Below are 12,121 nucleotides of genomic sequence, written 5' to 3'. Positions count from 1 at the left end.
CTTGGGGGTGATAAGCACTTGTCACCCTCTGCATGGTCCCCACGAGTTTGTGACAATTAATGCTAACTTCATTCAAAACTTCCGTCCTTGATCATTAATTTGAATCTTAAAACTAAAAGTAAAATTAATATTTATTATCAAATAAATCATACTTTTGCCCTGCCATATGTGCATAGTAATGAATAAAGGAATTTCGATACTGAGTTAGCAGTTTTATCCTTTAAGCATGGCTACAACATATTTGCTGAAGTAATCAACAGCTACTTCAATATATTTATAGCCATCCTCACTTTCTGGCAAAGTACACAAATCTACTCTTATTTGTGACCATACCTGTTATAATTTTTTTAAATTATATTAAAAAGAGTTAATCTTGCTAATTAATTTTAGTGTGGTCAAAAGATTAGAGATGGGCCAAGTAAAAAAATTCATATAAATTATAACCTGAAATTGTAGAGGCTTTACTATATAAACTAAAATGGATAATCATATATTTCATGTAAAAAGATTCAATGGATAATTTAATAAATTTGCTTACCTACCACTTTATATGGTTCTTCTAATAAGGAAAGAATAAACTAACTTAAAATTTAAATGGTTCAATATGTGAAAATATAAATAACATAATATATAAAAATAAGTGTCACATATATATAATATTGTCATACCATTAATAAAACTATAAGTAAAAAATATATAAAAAAACATTATATACAGTTAAAATGACTAAAACTATAAAAAATTTAACAAATCAATGATTTTTATATAATAAATTTTACTACCTTTGCTCTAACAGGAATTGATTGTAACTCATTTGTAGTTTTATCAAATCTTGTATTACATCTTTGACAAGTGTCATAGGAATTAATAAATTTGACTACATCATTTTTCATATTTGGCCACCAGAAGCTAAAATATAATATTAATTATGACACTAAATACATTTTACCTATCAGCCAATTTTTTATAAGTTAATGCCAAAATGGCCAGCAAGAGAGACTGCTTCAATATTATCATCACAACCACTGTGATGTGATTTGATAATTTATTTTCTCCTAATTATGTTAATAATAACTTCCCCATTATTTTTATGGTGATATAATTTTTCTTTGCGCATAGTAAACCTAGATGCTTTCATTTTTAAATTCCTCTTTTCCCCATTGTTCTTTGCCAAACGGGTGGGGGGATACTTATGGTACATTATGAAGTTTTTAATTTCTTCATAATCTAAAAAAGTTATATAAATATTAAATATTTAATTTACTTTCTTCATTATCAACTGTCATGGCTAAGAGGAAAATGTCAAAAATAATAATTTAATAGAAAATTTATGTTTTTTGATTGACAAGTTAGAAAAAATTGAAATTAAATTATAAAACATTTTTTTAAAATATATCATTATTGCAAATACACTGGTAAAAACTTATTCAGATATGTAAATACATATAATAGAAGTATAAGTATTAAATTTACTCATTAAAATAGGCCATAAAGAGTGATTTAAATACATGAGTGATTCTGGAACGTTACGGGCATGGCCGTAAAAAATTAAAAAAAAAAATCCGGGTCGGGCCGAAAATTTTTAATCGGGCCAGGCCTTACAAATGGTACCTATGCAGGTCACTGGTACAAATAAAATAACGTTTATATTGAATAAAGATCAGAATGGGATAATTTTAGTTATTTTTTAATCGGTTCAAACCTTTTTAACCAAATAAAAAGTAAATGTTCCTGGATTAATTTCTTCAAAAGAAGGATGATCTTTTGTGGTGAGATAATTTCTAACGGCGTAATTCAGACGTGAATGCTGAGATGATTTATTTTTGCCCCTGCCAGTTATGACTGTCAATTTATTCCACTTGTATGATTCGAAGCTAATTTATCAGTGTTTAAAGGTGATTATTATACATATATATTCTAAAATTTAGTTTTTAAAAATTTAGAGGAGAAAAAGTAAAATTAACTCGTATAATTTTTTATTGATAATTTTATCTTGCGCCCAATAAATGTATTTTTTAAGTTCTATAAACACTTCTGAAACATGTAGACCGTGTAAATCCAAAGTATTTCTAGGTTGTCCGTAACTATTAGTTCTCATATTCACAGCTTTTTGGCTTTCCAATTTGAATTTTGTATCTATTCCTTATTCGTTGGCCTTTAATATTGAGCTATGCCTGACCTAAAGAGCTTATTAGTAGAGTTGGCCGATTGATCGGCTTTAACCAAATAATTCTTAATTTTCTGGAATTTTCCCTCAATCATATACTAAAGCTCTTTGATTGCCGATGACTTTATTGGACGAGCTAGAAAAACATTTGCTGTTGACTGTATCGACTTAACTTTTGTTTATGAGGAGAGAACCTGAATCGATATGTCCCGGATGGATGGATGCTGAGGTTTTGACAATATGTGTTTTCGATATATAATTCCCCATCTTCGCTATCTTAGCACTCCTCTTCGGTATCGATCGGAATTTGATGTTTGATTTAGATTTTCAGAACTTTCAATAAGCGCGGTCTTTAATTGATCGTTTTAATAAATCGTAATAAGTAGGACTCATATTAGTCGATGGTAAAAGGTACAAGTTGAGAGATACGCAAAATTTAATTTTTAGAATAAATTGATGGAAACACATGATGACAAACTAAGATTAAACAAAAGATATTATTAAAATAAAAATGAATTTTACATTATGATTCAATATATCTAAAATTTTAAGTTTATATAGTATTATAAAATAATATAAATTTGAATATAAAATAAAATGAAATAAGTTAGTATTAATCGCGATATATTTTATAAAAGGTCATAAGTAGAAATCGCGATATATTTTATAAAAGGTCATGAGTAGAACTCGCGATATATTTTATAAAAGGTTATTCTATTCTAATATTATAATTATTATAAATTATTTTAATTAATATTATAATTTATTTTAATTAATTTTATATTATATTTTTATAATTATTAATTTTTAAATTTATTATAATTAATATTTTATTTTATTTAAATTTTATTTTATTTTATTTTAATTAATATATTATTTTATTTTATATTAAAATGCCATTTAATTAACAGTAATAATATCAAAAATATACTCGTATTAAAAATTTAACTCCTAACTGTTTTCCAAAGAAGAAAAAAAAGATATCTAACATGGATTACATCCATTGCGGGATGAATAAAATGATGATTAACTTTTGATAATATTTTTTATTCAAAATAAATGGATGGCTTTAGAGAATTGAATGCAAATTGTTGCTTATATTTATTATCAAAAGCATTGATTAGTAAAGTTTATTAGCTGTAATATATTCTATAACTTTTGAAGTGGCATTTTACCTAAAATTTTGTAACCAATTTTATATAATAGAGAAATATCAACTATATGTCAACTTACTTTTTATTAAGAAATTCCTTATACTTGTTTGGACGTTGGAAATATTTTTAGGAAGAGGCATGGGGTACAAATTTAAAATTGATTAATTTAGTTGTAAAGTGATTTTGAACTTGGCTAATTAAATATTAAATTTGTTAATTATCAATTAATAAATGATTATATTTATTTAATTAGGGTTATAAAAATAACTTTAGTAATACATCAATTAAGTTTCAACAGTTAAGGCTAAATTAATATTTAGACATTATGAGTGATGTTAATATTCCATTTAACAAAGAATTTGATTGCAAGCTGACATAGTGAAAATATAATTAATTTAATCTAATAACTAAAATAGCACTCATTTAATAAAAAATTAGATAGTCTTATTAATTTTTAAATAATAAAATATAATCTTATATAATAATTAATAGAAATATAAAAGAAATTGTTCAGGGGCTATCAAAAAAATTTATTTTTAGTTCAAGGTGATATTAAGAAGCCATTAAAAAAAGTTTTGCCAGGTAGCTATTCAACCTCCTAGTGACGCTACTGCATTAAAAATTATATCATCATTCACAATACTAAATTAATACATATCATACATAAAAATTATTAACTTGTTTATAGATTTCCATTGTGATAATCGTATTTAATTTTAAAATAAAATCAATATTAAAAATCTGAATAAATAATATTAGAATATTCATTTTATACTTAAAAATTATTAACTTGTTCATAGGATTTTATTGTGATATTAAAAATCTCTCCTCATTTAAATTATTGTCATCATTTATAAACTAAATTTATATTAATTATTTCATAAGAGAGATACAATTTACTTGTTTATAAAATTATTATTATATATAAATGAATATAGAACATTATAATAATATTATATTTTAGACTATACACATAGAACAGTATAATATAGTTATTAAAAATGTTGTAATATGCAAATGAATGCCTTTATAAAAAAAATATATTATTCAAATTATTACGATATTATTATAGACTATATAAATGAAGGAAAGATATATTTGAGATTTTGTGGATATAATTTATTTTTATTTTTGTTACTTTTTGTTACTTTTTTTGATTTTGATTTTGATTTTTCTTTTTCTTTATTTTTATTTTTATTTTTATTTTTATTTTTATTTTTATTTTTATTTTTATTTTTATTTTTATTTTTATTTTTATTTTTATTTTTATTTTTATTTTTATTTTTATTTTTATTTTTATTTTTATTTTTATTTTTATTTTTATTTTTATTTTTATTTTTATTTTTATTTTTATTTTTATTTTTATTTTTATTTTTATTTTTATTTTTATTTTTATTTTTATTTTTATTTTTATTTTTATTTTTATTTTTATTTTTTATTTTTATTTTTTATTTTTATAATTCTTTATAATGTTAATTGCCACTTTATAATTTATTATTTTATAATTAATATATATTAATAAAGAATTCATAAATTATATTATTATTTTAAATTTAATATTAATTATTTTTTTATCTTTTTTATTTACAATGATACTCAAAACCATGCAATTCAAAGTGGTGCCGAAGAGTGGACGTGTTCCTGGGCCACTTGAAAATTTCAGTCTAATGTCAGTCAATGGTTATATGTGGACAAGGAGTGTTGTCAAACTGCATGCTAATGCAAAAATTCTAAAAAGAATAGGGTAAGAAAAATATTTACAGAAATGTAATTAAAATTGAAAGGACGTATTTTTTTAAAAAAAAGTAGTAGAAAATTTATCGTTTAAAATTAAATTTACTTTGTATAAGAAAGATAATTAGAGTTATGTAAATCAAATTTTAAAGAAGAAATAAATTATTTTACGGTAGCTCATTTAGGTTTCGGACTATTTATTGTAATTATTGTTAAGATTAAGATAAAAAATTGTGTAGGAATATAATTATCTTAAATGAAAAACAAATTATAAAGGTATTTATAGTAGATGAGATATAAAGTTGTTATTATAGTTATTTAAAGGTGATAATTTATGAAATTAAGAGAAGTTACTCTTAAACCAACTGAATCTAATTGAGACTATAAGATGTTTTAGATTTTAGAAATTATTATAAGTTATTAAATATTTGATCATTGGAGATAACTATGATAAAGAAAAATGAACATAAATTGTTGAGATTAAATAAAGTTATTTGTAAAAATATATTATAATTTAAAATATGTGAGATTTAAAAGATAATATAATTTAAAAGATTCGGGGAATAAGATTAGAAAATAAGATGAACATACAATTATGGTTAGGAAATATGTTGATATTGTAATTAAGTTCTTATTAAAGATTTACGTTTAATCTTTATTTTAAGAGCTGCGAGAGATAAACCTACCTAAATAATCTAATATGTGAATAAGATACGCATAAGTTGATAATATTTAGTAAAATATTAGGTTGTTGATTAACCAAAATCTTCATAAAAAGAAACGGCTTTCATCATTAGATAATTCATGTCGCAATCGAGCTCATTTAGAGGTCAGATTTTTATTTTGGATCATTAATAAGATTTAAGACCAATTATTCATCATTTTTCAAATAATATCAGTATGAAAAGCTAAAAAAAAGGAAATACCAAGGAAGAAATGATAAAGGCTATTTTAAATTGGAGGTTTTAGATATAAGAAAATAGAAAATCAAAAGAATCAATTACCCTGAGCTTATAGATAAAAGATCAAAGAGTTATTTTTGTTGAGATATGAATAAGAAATACTTCGAAAGTTGATATTACAAGAGTGAAGAAAAAGATGATATTTTAAAAGGTTTTAAAAAAGAATAATTTAGAGTAAAATAGTGATATAAATAAAAAAGTGCTTTAGAAATATAATTGATTTGTGTTTTAACTATTGTTGTTCAACGACTAGATTTGAGCCGAATTTTAAAAACGGCTAACTCAATATTTTATCCAGATAAATATTACTCAGGCCTGAAGATTTTGCTCGTAGATGGCCCAAAGGTCTAGACATCTATTATTCTTTGGCTAAAATATTGAATTAGCCGTTTTTAAAAATCGGTTCAAAATGAGCCGTTTAACATTAGTTTTAACAAGTTAAAATTATGATAATCATAATTTTGTGTGTTTGAAAATTAGACATAATTGATTTTTTTGTGTTAGAATTATGAGATCATAATTTTATGTGTTTTAAAATTGATGATAGACATAATTGATTTGTTTTTTAAGTTGAGTTAGAATTATGTGATAGACATAATTGATTGTTCTATAATTTATGAAAATCATAATTTTGGGTGAGAATTGAGGATAAATAATTGAGTTGTTTTTTAACAATGGATGCGAGACTTATGAGAAGATAAGTCAGTTGTTTTTCAACAACGAGAATGAACGAAAAAGAAGAATAAAGAAGATGTTGTTTTTGAATAATGGGTGTGAGCCACATAAAGAAGAAGAAAAGTATAATATATTTTATTTTTCTTTAAAGAACATGAGCGTACAAAGATTCATTAAGTTAAACGAAATAAATGGTTAATACCACAAGAAGACAAAAATATTTTATTTTGGGTAAAAATTTAGAACTAAGATTTTTAGATTCAAGATACTCAAGAGAATCTTAAATTTAAAATCAGCTTTAGTCATGGTTGACATAAGATGTTGATTGATAGCTAAAGGACTACTACCTCAAATGGTTCAATGAAGATAGGGATCTAGGCTTCTTTGAGGGTAAAGGGGTGGTAGAATTTGAAATAATTATATAATTTATGTTGTATATTTTGACTATGTATTATAATTTAAAAAATTTTTTAAGAGAAAAAGTGACCAAATATTACAGGAATTAACAGATAAGTTAAGCAATTTAATAGATTAAGTAGACAGAATTAGATTAGAGGAGATAACCTTAAACATTAAGATTAATTTGCTATATTTATATATTTTATTGATATATGTATTACCGGAGATCTTAAAACAAAAATCAAGTGAGATAAAGAGACCTTAAGACAAAGCAATATTTCGGCACTTGCAAATTGTCGTAGAAGACCCAGAAGTCTAAAAGATCTACACGGTTAAAGAAATAGATGCAAGGAATCAATTTCAGGAGAACGTTGAAAATAAGCGACTAGATAGAATAAATGGTCAGACGTTCATGCTGCCATCGTTTATCGCTGACCATTTATCGCCAATTCTTTACCGAAACTTTAATGTAAGATACGGAAGTCGACAATCATAGGAAGAAGAATTCATGAAAATAATAATCACAGACCAATTATCGTCAATCGTATACCGAGATAAAGCGCTAGTCATTTATTATAAGAGAATGTTAGAAAAAGGCGACTAGCTAGGATAAATTGTCAAGAAATTCAGATGGGTAAAAGTTGAAAAAAGCAATCGTAATCAATTACCAGTTATAGTCACTTACGCGATAAAGCGCTATTAGTTACAAGAGAACATTAAAACAAGCAAAGACTAGGATAATTTATCAAAAGAATTTAAGCCGTACTTTAGAAGAAACAAAGTTGTAAAGAAAGACTAGTATCAATCGATAATCGTTGACTTGCAATCGTGAATCGTTGAAAGCAAGCGATAATCTGGTTAGTCAATAACTTGCAGAGATAAATAGCTAATCGGTTACCGTGGGTTGACAAGTAACAGAAGATAGGATTCAAGAATTTCAAGCTGTTATTAAAAGAAATAAACTTTGTAAATGAAATAAAGCGGTAATCGGATACAAACGGTGTTAAATGCTAAGAATATTAGACAAGGGACAGCCATTGTTAGAATTAGACATTGAAGGTTAAGAAGAATAGATTTGGTGGAGATACAAGATTAGTAAAGCCGAAACCGAAAGAAGGTTGATCGTTCTAATCTAAATGGGAGGGTGGTAATATGCAATATGCAAATGAATACCATTCAAATGAATACCTTTATAAAAAAATGTATTATTCAAATTATTACGATATATAGACTATGTAAATGAAGGAAAGATATATATTTGAGATTTTGTGGATATAATTTACTTTTTATTTTTGTTACTTTATATTTATTTTTCTTTATTTTGATAATATTAATTATTAAAATTTATTTTATTAAGCCTATAAAGGGCTGCAATATAATTTTATTTACCTTAATCAGGCATATAAAATATTAAATTAAAATCTAGTATATTGAGATCTTATCCATATATTTTTTTAAATGATAATATTAACATTATAGGTCACAAAATAGGGTTGATTGGATGGGCACACGGGAGTTGTGCTAAATTTGATAATTTTTTAAATAAATGTAATTAAATACTCTTTTTTTACCAAAATAAATTTCCTAAATTTTGCGAAATTTTTTTTTATATTTTATGAATTACAATATTATCAATAAAAAATGCGTTAATATAGTCTTTATAAAATATATATTAATTATTTCAAATATACTTTTGGGATTCAGAAGATGCTTTACTTATTCAGATTAGTCTAATATTATTGAAATTATTTAGGTCTGAACGAAAATTACCCCAACCATTCCCGGCTCCCCTATTTCAGATCATATTTTTTTTCAATAATAATTTCTTTTAACTTCTTCTATATTTTTCACTCTATCTTGAATCTTTATGCCAATTTTGGAAATTTTCCTATTCTGCTAATAACTTCTTTTTTATTTATTGCCTACCAAATGGATTTAAACTAAACTAAAATGAATTTAAACGAAACTAAAATGAATTAAGCATTAAGAGTGTGTTCTAATTCGAACACCTAGCCGTTTAGCCGGCTAAATGGCTCAAATCACGCCTAAGGCTTGACGGCATAGGTTTTTATTAGCAACTCGATTTCTTTTTGTTGCTCGCAGAACTGATTGAGGAAATAACAAGTATTAATATACTAAATATTAGCATAAATCATATTTAATTCTATATTTTCCATTTCGGCATGATGTATTTGGCAATATTTTTATTAATTTGTGATGGCATCTTTTTTTATACTGTTTACAAAAATTAGCTGTAATGAATTTTCAGTATAAATTGGCATCAAGATTCAAGATAGAATAAAATACAAAAGCACTAAAGCTATTATAAATTTTTTAAAAAAATTTTAGAAGGTGCCTTAGGCATCATGGATTGATATACAGTGTGATGCGCATATTTCAATTAAAATCCGTTGCCATAAGTAAAAACCTTATTGAGGATCACCAAAAATTAAACTTATTATTTGGCTGAGTGCCTTTATAAGTTCCAAGCATCCATAAGTATAAATTGTGTAAAGTGATATTAGAAATGTTACTATAATTGTTAATTTCTCTAATTTTAGCTCTAACCAAAAAAGAATTAGAACTTAAGGATAGAGCAAATGACCAACGTATAATATTTACTATAAAATTTTTATTTTATTTTTTTGAATAAATTTTATTTCTTTTAATATTTTATTTTGATATCATTTATAATGTATATAATTTTTAAATTGGAACAGTTTTGTAAATAATATATTTACAATAAAAAAATAATTTATATTTTTATTTTGATATAGTTTATATTGTATCTTATTTTATAGATTGGAATCGGTTTTAAATAGAAAAATTTATAGGATAATTTAATCATTCAATTTAAGCTTAGGTAAAAAATAAAAAATATATAATTTTATTAAAAAAATAAATATGTTTGTGGTATTTTTTATAGAATAAAATTTTAAAAAATTAAAATATGAACTTATTGGATATGATTCTAAAAAAAACTAATTTAAAAGAAATATATGTAATATAAGTCGAAATATAAACACGAAAGTTCGATTAAATAAATTAGTATTCTATAAGCGTAGAAAAATTTTGTATCTTGGATATATATTTTTATATGGGAAAAAAATGTGTTGGACAATATATATTTTAATATTTTAATCTTATTAAAATCTTAGAATATTTGGTAAAAATAATAACCCAAAAGCTTAAAAGTTTATTTAAATATAGGAAAACCAAAGATTTTTTACCAAAAATATTTGGACCATTACTCCTATCTATTAGCTAGAGAACAAGTTTTGTTTTATAAAATTCTTTAAAATCTCTATAATTAATTAAATATTTCATGAGAGCAACCGGCCAAAAAATATCTTTTTAAAACTATTCTAAATTAATACGCCATTAAATTCGGGTGTGATTTAAACTAAAGTTATATAATTAACTTAAAAATGATTTAAAAAAGAATAGATTAAAAATAAGAATGGGATGATAAATCATGGACTTAGAGAGAGGCATAGCATTAATTCAATTATAATAAAACAAGTCAATCTTAAACATTAAAATAAGGTAATCATTTTTTTCGGCGGCATCTCAATAATTAGAAAAATCATAGAATAATCTATATAAATGAGACAAGTAATTTTGTCAAATATTAACTCCTTCGAACAATTTTATGATGGTCTCATTTTATATTATTAGCGTAAAAAATTTTATATAGTAAGTTTATATAATAACTTTTTTAAAATTTATAATACTTCAAAATACAATAATGATTAATTCGTATTAAATTGTTATACGTGATGATTTAATTTTTCTAACATTTCACCAAACATAATATAAAATTTTGTATCTATTTTTTAAATAAGAGTTATAGAAAAAAAACTCATCGAAAAAAAGGAAACAAACATACTTGAATATATATTGTAAAATAAAAAAAAATGAGCTGATCTTTTTAAATTCCCTTTATATATCTATATTTTTTTGAATAAGGCATCTTTAATTTTATAACATAGGTGGAACTATGCAGACCTCAGACATTTTATAAAGGTTATTACTTAAATTCTTTTCGTATTATTGTCTGAATCTTTTAGTAGTTTAATATTTTTAGGTAAAGTATATATGTTCAAAATTATTTTTGATTTTGCTTTAGAGCTTAAGATCTGAAAATTAATTTTTAATGATAATGAATATAAAATATTTATGTCCTAATCTGATTTAAAAATCTATTTGAAATTTATATTGATGTCAAATATTTCTTTAAAAAAGAACGGCTTTGAACACAGGTCCAGAGATGTTTGATAGCTAAATATTAACTAACATTTGTATTTAGGCAATCAACAATATAAATAATGCATTATACAATCACAAAAACTCTTTAGAGTTACTCTAAAAGATAAAATTCACAATAGTTCATTTAAAATATAGTCTATATTTGTATAATAATAAACTTCATAAATAATTCATAAAGATAATTAATACATTATTATCCTTTAATCATTTAGGTATTGTAAAGAAAGAACTTTCTATATCTTGGTTAGAGATTAGTTTTAGTATACTACAATTATATGCGCTTATTTTGAAAGAAATATCTTAAATTAAAATATTTAAGTTATTCTTCTAATGCATACCATATAGTCTAGTAAATTTTGCTATATTTCTCATTATATCAGTCATTCTCTTCTCATTCCTAAAAATGGTTTGAGGGCATCTATGCCTTACTTTTTAATATCATTGTAAAAATTTATAAAATGCCTTTCTGAGCAAGGACAGACGCAATGAGTTGAAATTCCTAAATAAATTTTTTGTATTTTGAGACACCCCATATAAAGCTTGAGGTTAATAACATTTATCTAATTCATAAAAAAACATAAAAATATTATTAAAGCTATCATAATTTTCGTTTATTTATCTAAAAAAAAGATATAAAAATACAAAATATAGTTAACCATCAAATATAAAAACAACAAAAAATATATTAATTTATTAAATAAAAGTCGAGAGAGATACAAAGAATTTGTAATAAAAAGATATGGTTATTGTTTGTAATAAAC

The sequence above is a fragment of the Gordionus sp. m RMFG-2023 genome, chromosome 1 (assembly GCF_954871325.1).
Source record: "Gordionus sp. m RMFG-2023 chromosome 1, tfGorSpeb1-WG-v2, whole genome shotgun sequence".
In the NCBI taxonomy this organism is placed as follows: Eukaryota; Metazoa; Nematomorpha; class Gordioida; order Chordodea; family Parachordodidae; genus Gordionus; species Gordionus sp. m RMFG-2023.
This window is presented reverse-complemented; position numbering follows the sequence as displayed.